A 13,640-nucleotide genomic window follows, 5' to 3' on the forward strand; every position below is an offset into this window, starting at 1 on the left:
CTGTTAGTATGTGTGTGACTGTGAGTGTGTGTGTGTGTGACTGTGAGTGTGTGTGTGTGACTGTGTGTGTGACTGTTAGTATGTGTGTGACTGTGAGTGTGTGTGTGTGTGACTGTGAGTGTGTGTGTGACTGTGTGTGTGACTGTTAGTATGTGTGTGACTGTGAGTGTGTGTGTGTGTGACTGTGAGTGTGTGTGTGCGTGTGTGACTGTGAGTGTGAGTGTGTGTGTGTGACTGTGTGTGTGAGTGTGTGTGTGAATGTGTGTGTGTGCGTGTGTGTGTGTGTGTGTGAGTGTGTGTGTGTGTACGCGTGACTGTGTGTGTGTGAGTGTGTGTGCGTGTGTGTGTGACTGTGAGTGTGTGTGTGTGTGTGACTGTGTGTGTGACTGTGAGTGTGTGTGAGTGTGAGTGTGTGTGTGTGACTGTGTGTGTGAGTGTGTGTGTGTGTGTGCACGTGCAAGAGTGCTCTTGCACATGTGCTCCTGTGCCCACATTTTCCCTTCCTCCGATTCTGCTCTTTTGCTTTTGAAAAAATATACTTAATAGAATATTCAGTCTAGCAATCAATAAAAAGAGAGAATTTAGACTCACAGACCTAAGGCCAGAAGACACATATCTGTCTAAAGTGACTTTCTGGCAGGAGAGATAACAAAACATATTAGAACACAGGATTCACATCCTAATACCCTAGAGGTTCCTGGTTCAATCATTGACCCCACCATAAGCCAGAACTGAGCAGTATTCTGTTTGCTGTCTATCATCAACACAAATAAAAACATCTTGAAAAATAAGTCAAAGGGGAGTTGGGTGGTAGAGCAGCGGGTTAAGCGTACGTGGCACTAAGCTCCAGGACCCAGTTTGAGCCCCCGGCTCCCCACCTGAAGGGGGGGTCACTGCACAAGCAGTGAAGCAGGTCTGCAGGTGTCTATCTTTCTCTCCCCCTCTCTGTCTTCCCCTCCTCTCTCCATTTCTCTCTGTCCTATCCAACAACAACAACAATAATCACTACAACAACAATAAAAAACAACAAGGGCAACAGAAGGGAAAATAAATAAATAAAATAAAATAAGTCAAAGTAACCTAATGCAGCATCTCATTTCACTCATCCTACCACCACATGAGGTTTTAGAGGCTCTTCTGTACACTAGAGGAAACTAGGATTGGTGGGTTTGACTTGCTGGTCCAAGGGACCCAACCAGGGAAGATCTGGGGTTTAAACCAGAACCTTTGACCCTCTAAACCAGCACACCTTGCAGTTCACATTGGCACATAGGTGCCTCTAACTGCCTGGTGTCCATCCTTGTGTGCAGAAGCCCAAGGGAATATCACAGAACAAATAAGAGCCATTGTGTCTAGTGAGCCTTTCCCCACCCCAGGCATCCTAGGCTAGGTAGTACAAAAGACTCTAACTTAACAGAGAGGGAAGTTGAGGGACGCTGAGGTTCAAAGTTTGGAGCAGATAAGGTGGGTCAGCTCCTAAGTCCTGATGACTTGCAATTCTCCACACCTCAATTCCTCAGACTGAAATTTTCTCTGGTTTCTGGAGCTTGTGCTGTCTCTCATGCATATCAGGCCCTGAGTGCAGGGTCTAATGCCTTAAGAGCATCAGTTCTCCAGCTTCCTCCTGCTAGGCAGAGGAACTGTGAAGTGTACTCGATGTGACTTCCTGGGAGGTTTGAGCCTGGTAAGAAGATGGTCAGCAAAGGTGCAGACTGATAGTGTGAGCTAGAGACACAACAGTGAAGAAGGAGATACCAGGGAGGGAGTGATGTAAGGGGAGGTCAGGGGAGGGCTCTTGGAGGAGACAGTGATTGGAGTACTGACCTGAAGGAGCTATGAAGAGATAAAAAGGAGGGGCAGTCCAGGCAGGGAGACACAGGGGCAAATGGTGGTAGTTATACTCATCATAATTGCTGCCACCTCTGCCATCATCATCATCATCATCATCATCATCATCATCATCATCATCATCATCATCACCACCAATACAGTTCTAATTCACTTGGTTTGAACTGAGACTGGTGACTTATCTTTTTTTTAAGTCTTCCAGATGATCTTAATACACAGTCTGAGTTGGGAGCTTCTTCTCTGTATCATAGGCAATTTTAGTTTTGTAACATAGGCAAAATGAAAACTTAAAATTTTACACTCTTCCACACCTGCAGGTGGGAAGCGTCAAAAGCAGTGAAGCAGTGTTGCAGGTGTGTCTCTTGTTCTCTCTCTCTTTCTCTTCCTCCCTATTCCCTCAATTTCCCTCTGTCTTTATCAAATAAAAAATTTTTATTTATAATAAATATTATAAATATTTATAATACATATTTTATAACCTCCATCCACAAAATATTATAGGGTTGGTTTTCTTTTTTACCCCATTTTACAGATTTAGAGAGATGAGGTTTAGAGAGAGAGATTTAGAGAGAGATGAGTCCCCAGCCTATCAGTCACACAGGATCTAGGTGCCTTGTGCTCCTCCTCTTAGCTATTGCTTCATGTGATTGGAGTCAGAGCACCGCCAAAGCAAACACCAGTTGCTAGATGAGGCTTGTTTCCAATCCAGGTTCCCTGGTCCCTACCTCAAAACACCTCCACTTCTCCTTTTTACCCCATATGTGCATGCTACCTTTCAAAGAAGACAGCCCGTCAGGAGATCTCATAAAATAGGCACTGGTGACAATATCATGGCGACTGTTGTTGTAATTGCCATTCCCCATGTGATTGAAGTTCATCTGATGAGAGATTGTAAGAAGTATCTCGTTATCTGGTAATTCATAACAACGACACATGAGACTGCCAGGAGCTTCTCTATTCCTTGCAGATGAGCAAATTCAAAGAACAGAGAAATTAAGTTTGCTTAAGGTCACATAACGAGTGGGTGGCAGAGGCAAGATAATGTATAAATGCTGAATTCCTGGGATCCCAGCCCCATCTCTTCTCCCTCACCCACTTTTGGGGAAATTCACAGCTTTGAAACTGAAGGCTTCATGTCTGAAACACGTGAGCACAGAAGAGAGCCTCTCAGATGCAGTTTCCTCTTCTATTAATGGGGGTGGGGGCAAACCATCTGTGAACCTTCTCAGCTGATCTTCTATGGTGTTGTGAGATGACAGTAGAAGGGAGCGAACACATGGCCTGGGAGATGGCACAGGGAATAAAGCCCTAGGCTCAAGCATGAGGTCCTGTGTGCAAACCCTGCTGTCTCATTTGCCAGAGTGATGCTATGATTCTCTCACGCTCTCTCTAATGAAATAAATCTTTTTTACATTTTATTTATTTATGTTATTTGATAGGACAGGGAGACATCAGCAAAGAGAGAGGATATAGGGAAAGGGAAAAGGAGGCACCTGTAGCATTGCTTTACCACTTATGAAGTTTCCCTCCTGCAGGTGGAGACCAGGAGCTTGAACCTGGGTCCTTGTACATGCTAATGTGTGCATTCAGCCATGTGAGCCACCACTTGGCCTCTTAAAAAAAGTTTTTAAGGGAGTTGGGCAGTAGCGCAGCTTTTTAAGCACAGGTGTTGCAAAGCGCAAGGACTGGCATAAGGATCCTAGTTTGAGCCCCCCAGATACCAACCTGCAGGGGTTCACTTCACAAGCGGTGAAGCAGTTCTGCAGGTGTCTTTCTCTCCCCCTCTTTGTCTTCCCCTCCTCTATCCATTTCTTTCTGTCCTATCAAGGATGACATCAATAACTACAACAATAAAACAACAAGGGCAACAAAAGGGAATGAATGAATAAATAAATATTTTAAAACTTCTTTAAAAAAGAAATTTTTTTACTTTTGTGAGATGAGAGGAGTCACATTTTATAAACCTCTAAGTGTCTGCACATGGCATGTCCTCTCTTGTCTTATCACTAACATGAATGTGACCAGGTCTAGGTAGGTTTTAGTCCCTCATTCCTCAAGACTTCACTATCATTTGTGTTGGGAGAGGCCCACCATTGGGTATGCTCTGCTCAATGACTTGTGTTATTCAGAGAGGTGAGCTCCACTCACCATCAGGACAGCACTTGCCTTGAACTTGGTTGGTAATATCTCCCAAGGAGGCTTCCCTGCCTAGTGAGTCTGCGGTGATTAGGGGTTTGAACCAGAGCTCCTCTCCTAATTTTGTGATGCTGGTATGTTAAATAAGGTTGGTGGAACTCAGTTTCTCCACTCATGGAAAGACAGAGTAGCTCTACCTCATGAATCAAGATAAGAGATTTGAAGAGTGTGTGAGACAGGGATCTACCTGCTCCCAAGGTGGCAGGCGTGCAGTCCACCCAAACTCTGCCCTTCATGCATCCTGCCAGAAGCCGAGTGGGCGTCAGGAAGCCCGTGGCCGGGTCAGAGTGGCTGTCATTGTGCTTGTCCAACGAGGTAAAAGCATTATGGTGATGTTGTCTCTCAGTGCCCCCACTGCTCAGCCCTTCCTTTGAACTCTGACAGTAATTTCACATGTAAATGGGGCTGCCAAACTAGCGTGTCTGATGTCCTTTCCGGCTTTTGTAATGTCATTTCCCGTTGGGGATGGGGAGATGCATTATTGATGTAGAGGAGTCCCTTTTGAGAATGAAATTCCCGACATATATAGAAAATCAACAGGAATGAAGCTTTAGGTTCAAATGTGGGCAATTCACATTATGAAGCTTTGCTGTTTTTCCGTTCTTTTTTTCTTTCCTCTTTTTAAAATTCCTTCTTCTAATTTGGTCACTGTGGGGCTAGCCACTTTGAAGATGGGTCTATGGAATAGAAATACCCAAGGGAAACACATCATCTGTGGAAGTACTCAGTTCCTCATAAATTAATTGTTGGCGGAGGAGCCGGGAGGTGGCAAACCTGATTGAGTGCACACATTACAGTGCATCAGGACCTGGATTAGAGCCCCCAAGCCCCATCTGTGAGAGCAGAAAAACAGCACTGCAGGTGTCTCTCCTTCTCTCTACCTCTACATCCCTTTTTTTCCCTCTTGATTTCTCTCTGTCCTTATAAAAAATAAATAGAATATATTTTATTATCTTTATTTATTTATTTATTTATTGGATAGAAACATCCAGAAATTGAGAGGGGAGGGAAGAGAGAGAGGGACAGAAAGAGAGAGACACTTGCAGACCTGTTTCATCACTCATGAAGCTTTTCCCCTACAGGTGGGGGCTGGGGGCTGGGGACTGGGAACTGGGGACTGGAGGCTGAGGGCTGGGAGCTTGAATCTGGGTCCATGTGCACTATAATGTGTGGGCTTAGCCACATGCCCAGATGCGCCATCTCCAGCCCCCTAAATAGAATATTTTTTTAAGTCTTTTATTTTTATTATTATTATTTTTTATCAGAGCACTGCTCAGCTTTGGCTTATGGTGGTACTGGGGAGTGAACCTGGGACTCTGGAGCCTCAGGCATGAGAGTTTCTTTGCATAACCATTTTGCTATCTACCCCTGCCCAAAAGACTTATTTTTTAAAAAGTTGTTGGTGTATTCACTTGAGAACCCAATGTGAAAAGAGATGGAGAAATTATAGATTCACAGCCCTTAGTCTTTGATATGAATGGTAGCATTTACAGTGAATATAATGTAATATGACACACTACAGTAAACTATAATATTGTAGTAGCATAAAGCAGGGTCAGCAAACAGCTTCGTAAATGATGAAATAAATGGCAGTAAATAGCTTAGACGTTTGCAAATCATACTGTCTCTGTTAAATTAGTCATCTTTGCCATTGCAGCCAGAACACAGTCATAGAGAATACTTTAAAGAATGGATGTGGCTGTGTCCAGTTAAACTTTATGTGCTCTCATGAGACATTGCCTGTGTTTGGTGGTGTGACATGATCTGGTTGTGGTCACACTCAGCAGGCTGGATCTAGCCCGAGAGCCATGGTTTGTCCATCTGTGGCTTGCAGCATTGGTTTGGGAGTAAGACATTTTAAATGAAAAAAAAAAAAAAATCCTGGCTTTGTGACTCAGTGTGAGAAATGAGACCTTTGTGAAGCTACTTCATCTTGTAGAGCCTCGATTGGGCCACCTATGAAATGGAGAGCAGGTTGGTGGATCGAGCACTGGCTATGGAGAGGTGTGTGTATGTTGTGCTGAGCACAGTGGCGGGCCAGAGGAGGGTGAGTTCAAGAGAGCTACCCTAGCTGAGGTTGGGATGATGGGGATGATGGTGGTTGTGATAAGATGAAAGTGGTGATGATGGTGATTCTGATTCTCATGATGATAAACAGCAGAAAGAGGATGAGGAGGAGGAAGTGGAGGAGGAAGAAGGGAGTATCTCCATGAAAGCATCAATACTCTAGACTTTGCCTTGCTGCTGACTGAGTGACTGGGGCAAATCCTCCCGGCCCCCATGGTTTCTGTGAACTCATCTCATAATTAAGGAGGCTTGACTTATTGGTACTCAGACTCTTTTCCCAGCCAATGCTTCTGACACTGGCACTCTTTATAGTCCCAAAGCATGCATGAGCATCAGCTGCACTGGCTGCAGTTTTTAGAAATAATTTTGCCCATGGCACAGCACTAATTTAAGGGTTTCCTTGGATTATCCAAAAATCTAATCTTTACCAGAAATTCATCATCAGATACTCAGTGCAGATTCATTCATTCATTCATTCATTCATTCATTCATTCATTCATTCATTCATTCATTCCTGTCTTTGTGCAAACCCTTTTGCATCTACTATAAGTGTCTGATGCTAAAACAGTGCAGAGGGTAGGGTACAGTAAGCTCCTTACTCTCTAGGTATCACTGTCATGAGAACTCACCTCTTTTTTTGGGGGGGGGGAGGTTTGTCTAACTCTGATCTAGTTGTGGTTACTAAGTGGACTAAATTGTGTCCTCCTAAATATATATTCACTACTAACCCCTATGTATGTGAACCTACAATGTAACTTGATTTTTAGTAGGGTCATCATAGATGTAATTAAGGTAAAGATTTCAAGGTTATATCATCCTGGATTTAGGTTGGGCCCTAAGTCCAATATCCAAATGCGCTTAGGAAGGAGGAAATCCAGGCAGGCACATAGGAAAAACGACATGAAGACAGAGGCAGAGGTAGAGGGACACATCCGCAAGCCAAGGAAAAGTAAATCCAAGGGAGATGGGTAAGCAGGAAGATCCTTTCCCTAGAGCCTTCCCCTAGGAGCACAACTATAAGACACCTGGATATTGAACTTCTGGCCTCAAGAATTGTGGGAGGTTAGGTTGCTCTCTTTTCTTTTAAGATCTCCTCTCCTATGGCCCTTTGTTGTGTTAGTCGCGGGACATTGATTGGATCACTGAGTTTGCAGATTTTTGTGGAGAGCACTGTCTAAGATTCTCCTGTGTGTCCCTTGTATCCTGGAGGAAATGCCATCTTTATAAGTATGAATGTTGTTTCTTCTTTTTCCCCAGTAGCGATATTGTGGGTCTCCACTTGTTAATGAAGGTCAATGTTCTGTCTCAATTCCTGGGTCAACACTGTTGCAGAAAGAATGTTTTGAATTCTGAGTGAGGTATGAGCCAGTGAGTTCAGCCAAGTGTGTGATGGGTCAAAAAGTGGTGTGTGTGTGTGTGTGTTTGTGTGTGTGTTTTCACGTACATACAAACACATCACATTTATTTATTAGACATCAAACAAGTTATAAAAACTACATAATGTTATGTAAAATATAAGCTGTTATACATTTTAGTCAAACATCTTTCCCCCACCATATATCGTTGTTGTTGTTGTTGTTGCCACTAGAATTATCTCTGTGTCTCAGTGCCTGCATGATGAATCTACTGCTTCTGGTGGGCTCTTTTTTTTTTTTGGCATTTTCCATTTCCCCCCCATATTTAACACTGCAGTTTTTTTGTTGAATTGGGAGAATTAATGGTTTACAGTCAACAATAAAATACAGTAACAAAAATGAAACACAGTAGTTTGTACATTCTTCAGTTTTCCACATAACAATTCAACTTCCTCTAGGTCCTCTGACATCATGTTCCAGGACCTGAACCTTCCCACCCACCCCAGAGCCTTTTACTTTGGTGCAATACACCAAACCCTGTCCAAGTTCTGCTTTGTGTTTTCTTATTTTTCAGCTTAGAGAGAGGGAAGAGAGCATTATTCAAATCTAACATGCATAGTGCCGGGAATTAAACCTGAGTCTCAGATATGTTAAGTGTTCTGCTCCACTGCTGAGCTATCATCGTGTGTGTATGTGTGTGTGTGTGTGTGTGTGTGTGTGTGTGTGTGTGTGTGTGTAGATATAGATCTTCAGGACTTCACTGCTCTGGAATGACCTTTTCAGACATAAAGACAGACAGAGGGGAAGATATAATAGATTTAGTGAAACTGAAACTCTCCCCAGTGCCATAATATTGTCTGGTGTGCTGGGGACTCAAACTTGCTTCATGTGTATGACAAAGCAAGCAGCACCGTGTGTGTGTGTGTGTGTGTGTGTGTGTGTGTGTGTATGTGTGTGGTGTTTGAAACAGTCTTGTGCTGTTGTGTCTAGAAGTTGCTGTATCATCTTGGCAGCCAGGGTTGTAATGGACGTTTTTCCGAGTAACCTCCACAAGTTCTATTTTCTGGCTCGTTGATTGAAAGGAATCCTTACATTCAGAGTCTGAACAGAGTTTGAGGAGGCTGTCAGTTTTAGAGCTAGAACCCTCTGTGCCTTTCCTCCCCTCCCCACCACCCACCTCCAAAGCCAGTCACATCACTTTGGGGAAGCCCCAATACTTTTGTCTCTGAAGGACTTAATAAGACAGGCTCACAAGATTGCTGCAGGAGGGGCAGGAGGGGTCAAGGTTCTGAAAGTGGTGGGTTGTGACAGGCCCTTGCCCCACAGTCAGAACTAGACAGCAGCACCTACTTGGGGCATAGGGAGCTCCCTGACAAGGGAGGGATTCAAGCACATACAGAATTTCTGCAAAGAGTGTTCATACACACAGGATGCTGTGCTGCCCCAGTCCTTTTCCTAGTCCCTCTCAGTCTGTGGTGACAGTGACCCCGGACAAAGGCCATGTTTCTAGCTGGGTCCTAACTACTGCACTCAAAGCCCATTCTAAGTAACACCCAGCGTGAGACCAGAAGCACACAAATTGACTTTAGATTATTCAATGCAGGTCACTTAAAACATCCTGCCTAACTTCTTCATATCCAGTCTTTCTGTCTTGATACAGTGATGTCCTATAGGAGATTCTTGGTCACAGCCCCCTTGCTAGGATACCTCCTTGAAGCTTGGGTTTAGAAACCACCCCTTTTACTTTTCTTTCTTTCTCTCTCCCTCTCTCCCTCCCTCTTTCTTTCTTCCTTTCTTTCTTCTTCTTTTTTTTTTTTACCAAGTGGTAACCATTTCCTCATTCTTTCTTCATCACATACTCATGGCGGCCAATTAGAGCATGAGATAATCAGTTTGTCTTTGCCAAAAGCAGGGAAACTTGACCTTAAAGTCACTCTGATTTGTTGGTTTGAGTACAGTTCCTATTAGGCTTTTGTGAAATTATGGAAACAGGTCTAGGTCACCATCTCAGTCTTCTATGAATGGTGGAGAAGCAGTCCAACTCCTTCCTTCCCTTGCTCCCTCCCTCCCTCTCTTCTTTCCAGAATTTCCTCCATCCCTCTCTACCTTCCTCTCCATCCTTCTCTTACCTCCTCTCCCTTTTTCTTTCCTTCAATAAATCACCATTTCTTTGATCATGCATTCAGCTGGGTGTTTATTCTCTGAGCTGTCCATTCCTCCATCTCTTTGTTCAGCAAAGTCTTGGTGCCTTAGGGTAAGGTTCTAGAGATTCAGACTGAATTTGCTAATGACCTACTCTTGTGGGATGCTTCCTGGTCCTGGGGAGGAGAGAAAGGCTGCCTGTAGCCTCCAGTATTGTCACAGTGGTAAGAGGAGGGGACTCTTGAACTGTGAAAGGGTGGTAAGAACTGATGCACATTCAGGATTGGCAAGGTGGGCATGAAGTCACAGAAGAGTGGGTTGGAGTTTAATCTTTAAAAAAACAGTAGTTGTGTTCAAGTGGGAAGGTTATTTGGACAGAAAGGACAGCGAGTGAAAAACTGGAAGGACCAGCAGGGCATGAGCTTAGGAGCTGAGGGAAGCTTGGGTTGAAGACTGGGTTTAAATAGATGGAGCGAGGTATGGAGTGGGTTATGCTAGCTGTGCCTGGTGAATCATGTACTGACCTCCAGTATAGTCAGCAGGCTCCTTTAACAAGACTCTGGGCTTTGACTTTGCAAAGCACAGACATGGGGGCTAAGTGTACAGGTATAGTACCAACCCAGAGTTTCAGAAACCTGAACCCTTCCCTAGTTTCTGACAGAGACTGTGAACAACTGCCTGTCTTTTTAGCTCTTCTTGGGACTCAGCCTCCCTTTCTGATCTGACTCTGCCTCCCTTTCTGATCTCTGTCCATCCCTGGCTCTGGTCTGCTGGAGAAAAGAATTTCATCACCCTATGGGTTGGAGCCTTTGGATCAGAAGATTCCCAGGAAGTTGGCAGACTGTCAAGCTACTTGGCTAGTTGCTTTGGAATCAGGCAGTGAGCTGCGGTTTCACAAGCTGCATCCTGAGAAGGTGCCCTTTAGCCGGGACAAGGTTCCAAACCACCAACCCCTTTCCCAGGCATTTGCTGGTATGACATTCATCCTGATGTTCAGCTAGTTCCATACAGTCTTACTGATGGCAGGTAAGAGATGTTCTTGATTGAACCTAGAAACAAGTCTGCTACTTTTGGAAGAAAGTCACATTTAATATCTAATAAGTGAATAGCTCACCCTTATTCATACAGAGTATCGCCACTCTGTAACTTGCTCTGTTTGGAAAGTCACACTACACATGTCCAGTTCTGGATTGGGATGAGGGACACTGGCCAAATATCCATGCACACCTGTCCCTCTAGCTGGTGGGGGTGTCATGTGACTTTCCTAGCCAGTAAACTGGGGGCAGAGGTAACATGTGCCACTTCCAAATGGAGCTGTGTAGGGACATTGGGTGATTCCCTACACAATCTCTGCTTGAAGCTCAAAGTGGTTCTGGTTTCTTTCTTTTCAAAAATTTTTAATATTTATTTATTTATTCCCTTTTGTTGCCCTTTTTTATTGTTGTAGTTATTATTGTTGTCATTGTTGGATAGGGCAGAGAGAAATGGAGAGAGGAGGGGAAGACAGAGAGGGGGAGAGAAAGAGAGACACCTGCAGATCTGCTTCACTGCTTGTGAAGTGACTCCCCTGCAGGTGGGGAGCCAAGGGCTCGAACCAGGATTCTTACGCCAGTCCTTGCGCTTTGCACCACCTGTGCTTAACCTGCTGCACTACCGCCCAACTCCCATGGTTCTGGTTTCTAGACAGCACAGCTCCAAGCCAGTGATGTTGCAAGAACTAGGATTCCTGAATGGCCACCTGGAGCCCTGTTAACCTCTGAATATGAATACAAATGAGAAATGAACCTCTGTGGTTTTAATTCATGAAAATTGGGAGGTTAATTTCCTCCAAAAGTACCAACTAGTGTCCTTGGCTAATACAGAATTTGGTGTCAGAAGGAGAGAGCCTTGTTTGTTTGTTACCAAATCCATCACATGGACTCAGTGGTCAGGCAGCAGGAGGCAAGGAAACATACTGGATGCAGCGATGAGGAGCCCTGGTAGCTCTGGGGCAACTTCTGTGATAATGAACTTGCGGCTTTGGTTAAAAAAAAAAAAGCTGGGAACAGGTTTGAAGATTGTCTATAATGACCAGTCACACTGGGAAGAGGAGGGTGGAAAAGAGAAAAGCTCTAGAAAACAACTCATTTGCAGTAAAACTGACAAGAAATCCCAGGGCTTGTAGCATTGGAGAGGTAGATGATTCTCAAGCTTAGCTATTAAGAAAACAAAGCCATGCTGACTTCCCTGGGCAGATGACCTCATCAGTGTGTCCTGGACCGTCACCTCTCCAGAGCCCTACCCCACTAGGGAAAGATAGAAACAGGCTGGGGGTATGGATTAACCTGCCAACATCCATGTTCAGCGGAGAAGCACCTTCTGCACCCCATAAAGAATTTTGATCCATACTCCCAGAAGGATAAAGAATAAGGAAGCTTCCAGTGGAGGGGATGGGGCACAGAACTCTGTTGGTGGGAACTATATGGAATTGTACCCCTTTATCTTATAATCTTGTTGAGCATTATTAAATCACTAATACACCTTTTTAGAAAAAGAAAGTGAAGCAAACAGAACTCATGAAGAATCTTTTTGGTTGTAGCTGATTACATTTTATTTGGGATGTGGAGGGGTAGGTACAGACTAATGGTGTGATAACCTGTCAGCCCTTCCAACCAGATGAAAGGACACAAGGCCCAGATGCCTGGTGTGACCTTCCCAAGATGCTTGTGAATATAGGCAGCAAAGAATCTTAAAATCTTAACAGTTTTTTGAGGGGTTAGGCAATGGCATACCTGGTTGAGTGCACATGTCACTGTGAATAAGGACCTGGGTTCAAATGCCTAGTCCCCACCTTCAGGGTGGAGTGGTAAAGCAATGAAGTGTTGCTGCAGGCGTCACTCTTTCTCTCTTCCTATTTTCCTTCCCCTCTCAATTCCTCTCTAACCTATCAAATAAAATAGATAAACCTTTTTTAAAAAAGAATTATTTTTTGAAAGGCACTGAGGACTTGTAGGGCACGTTCATTGGCTCTTGATGTCAAACTACCTCTGGTTGGCAAAAAGAAAAAAACTGTCATAGATTTTTTTTTTTAACCCATGATTATTTCATCCTCCCCTTGGATTGTCAGACAAGTTGAGTCACAGAGCTCTTGGGTTTAAGGGTCCTGTGCTAGCTGTGCAACTTCAGGCAAACTCCTCCGTGTCCCCAAGCCCAGCTGTTGCATTTGAGTACATAAGGGCCTTTGTGAGGCTGAGTATGACAGTCCAGCCTAGTGCTCCAGGGAGCTATCCAGCACTGCTTATCATACTCCTTTGTTGCTTTTGTATTTGATGGAGGTAGGGAGGGAGGCCGGAGGGGTGAGGTGATCTGTCCAGGACTCAGCTGGACTTTTCAACCCTTCTTTCAGATTCTAACCTAGCCAGCTAGTGGGGCCCTAGCTAATGGGAATGGCTGTATCTTCCTTATGGTTCAAGCCCGCTGCAGGGCTAGTGCCAGCTCCCCTGTACTTGTGGTTTGGAGAAATAAATGACAAGCTGATTACTTAATCCTAAAACAATGGGGGATTTTCTCTTTTTTAAGGGGCTATGACAGGAAGCTGGCGATGTTGCAGAACCCATCACGTGAGCCTGCCGGCAACTTTCTGGGAGGCAGAAAGGGGTGTGTGCTGGAAGGCAGGGCCGGGGGCGGGGCTTTGCCTGTGCTTTCTTCCTGGTGGCTTCTTGGCTGGCCCTGTCTTCTCAGCTTTCTCCTTTTCTACATCCCTGATCTTTTTAAAGACAGAAGTCCCAAGGGAAGTACCCCAATTCTCTAAGAAATGCTGTGCCCAGATTCCCAACAGGCTTGGTTATTTGAACTGGATATAAAGGATCCCCCAAAATGTCAGAGTGCTCAAAAAGAAAATATCAGCATAACTCTGGCCTCTAGCCATGAGATGCATCCTGGAGAGTGGAGCCCTTCATTACTATGCTTTCTTCAGTTTCTCACCAGATGGAGAGTCCCCAAACACTCAGGAATCCATGTAAGACCTGCAGGGGTGAGGAGGGCAGGGCTGGT

The 13,640-nt window shown here is 44.5% G+C and overlaps 1 long non-coding RNA gene across 2 annotated transcripts in view; it reads left to right on the plus strand.

Moving 5' to 3' along the window:
- Nucleotides 1-13,640, plus strand: part of LOC132536736 (uncharacterized) — a 236,820-nt gene that overhangs the window by 117,728 nt on the left and 105,452 nt on the right. The gene's annotated exons all lie outside the window — the stretch shown is intronic.

Source organism: Erinaceus europaeus, chromosome 2 (genome assembly GCF_950295315.1).
Source record: "Erinaceus europaeus chromosome 2, mEriEur2.1, whole genome shotgun sequence".
Classification (NCBI taxonomy): Eukaryota; Metazoa; Chordata; class Mammalia; order Eulipotyphla; family Erinaceidae; genus Erinaceus; species Erinaceus europaeus.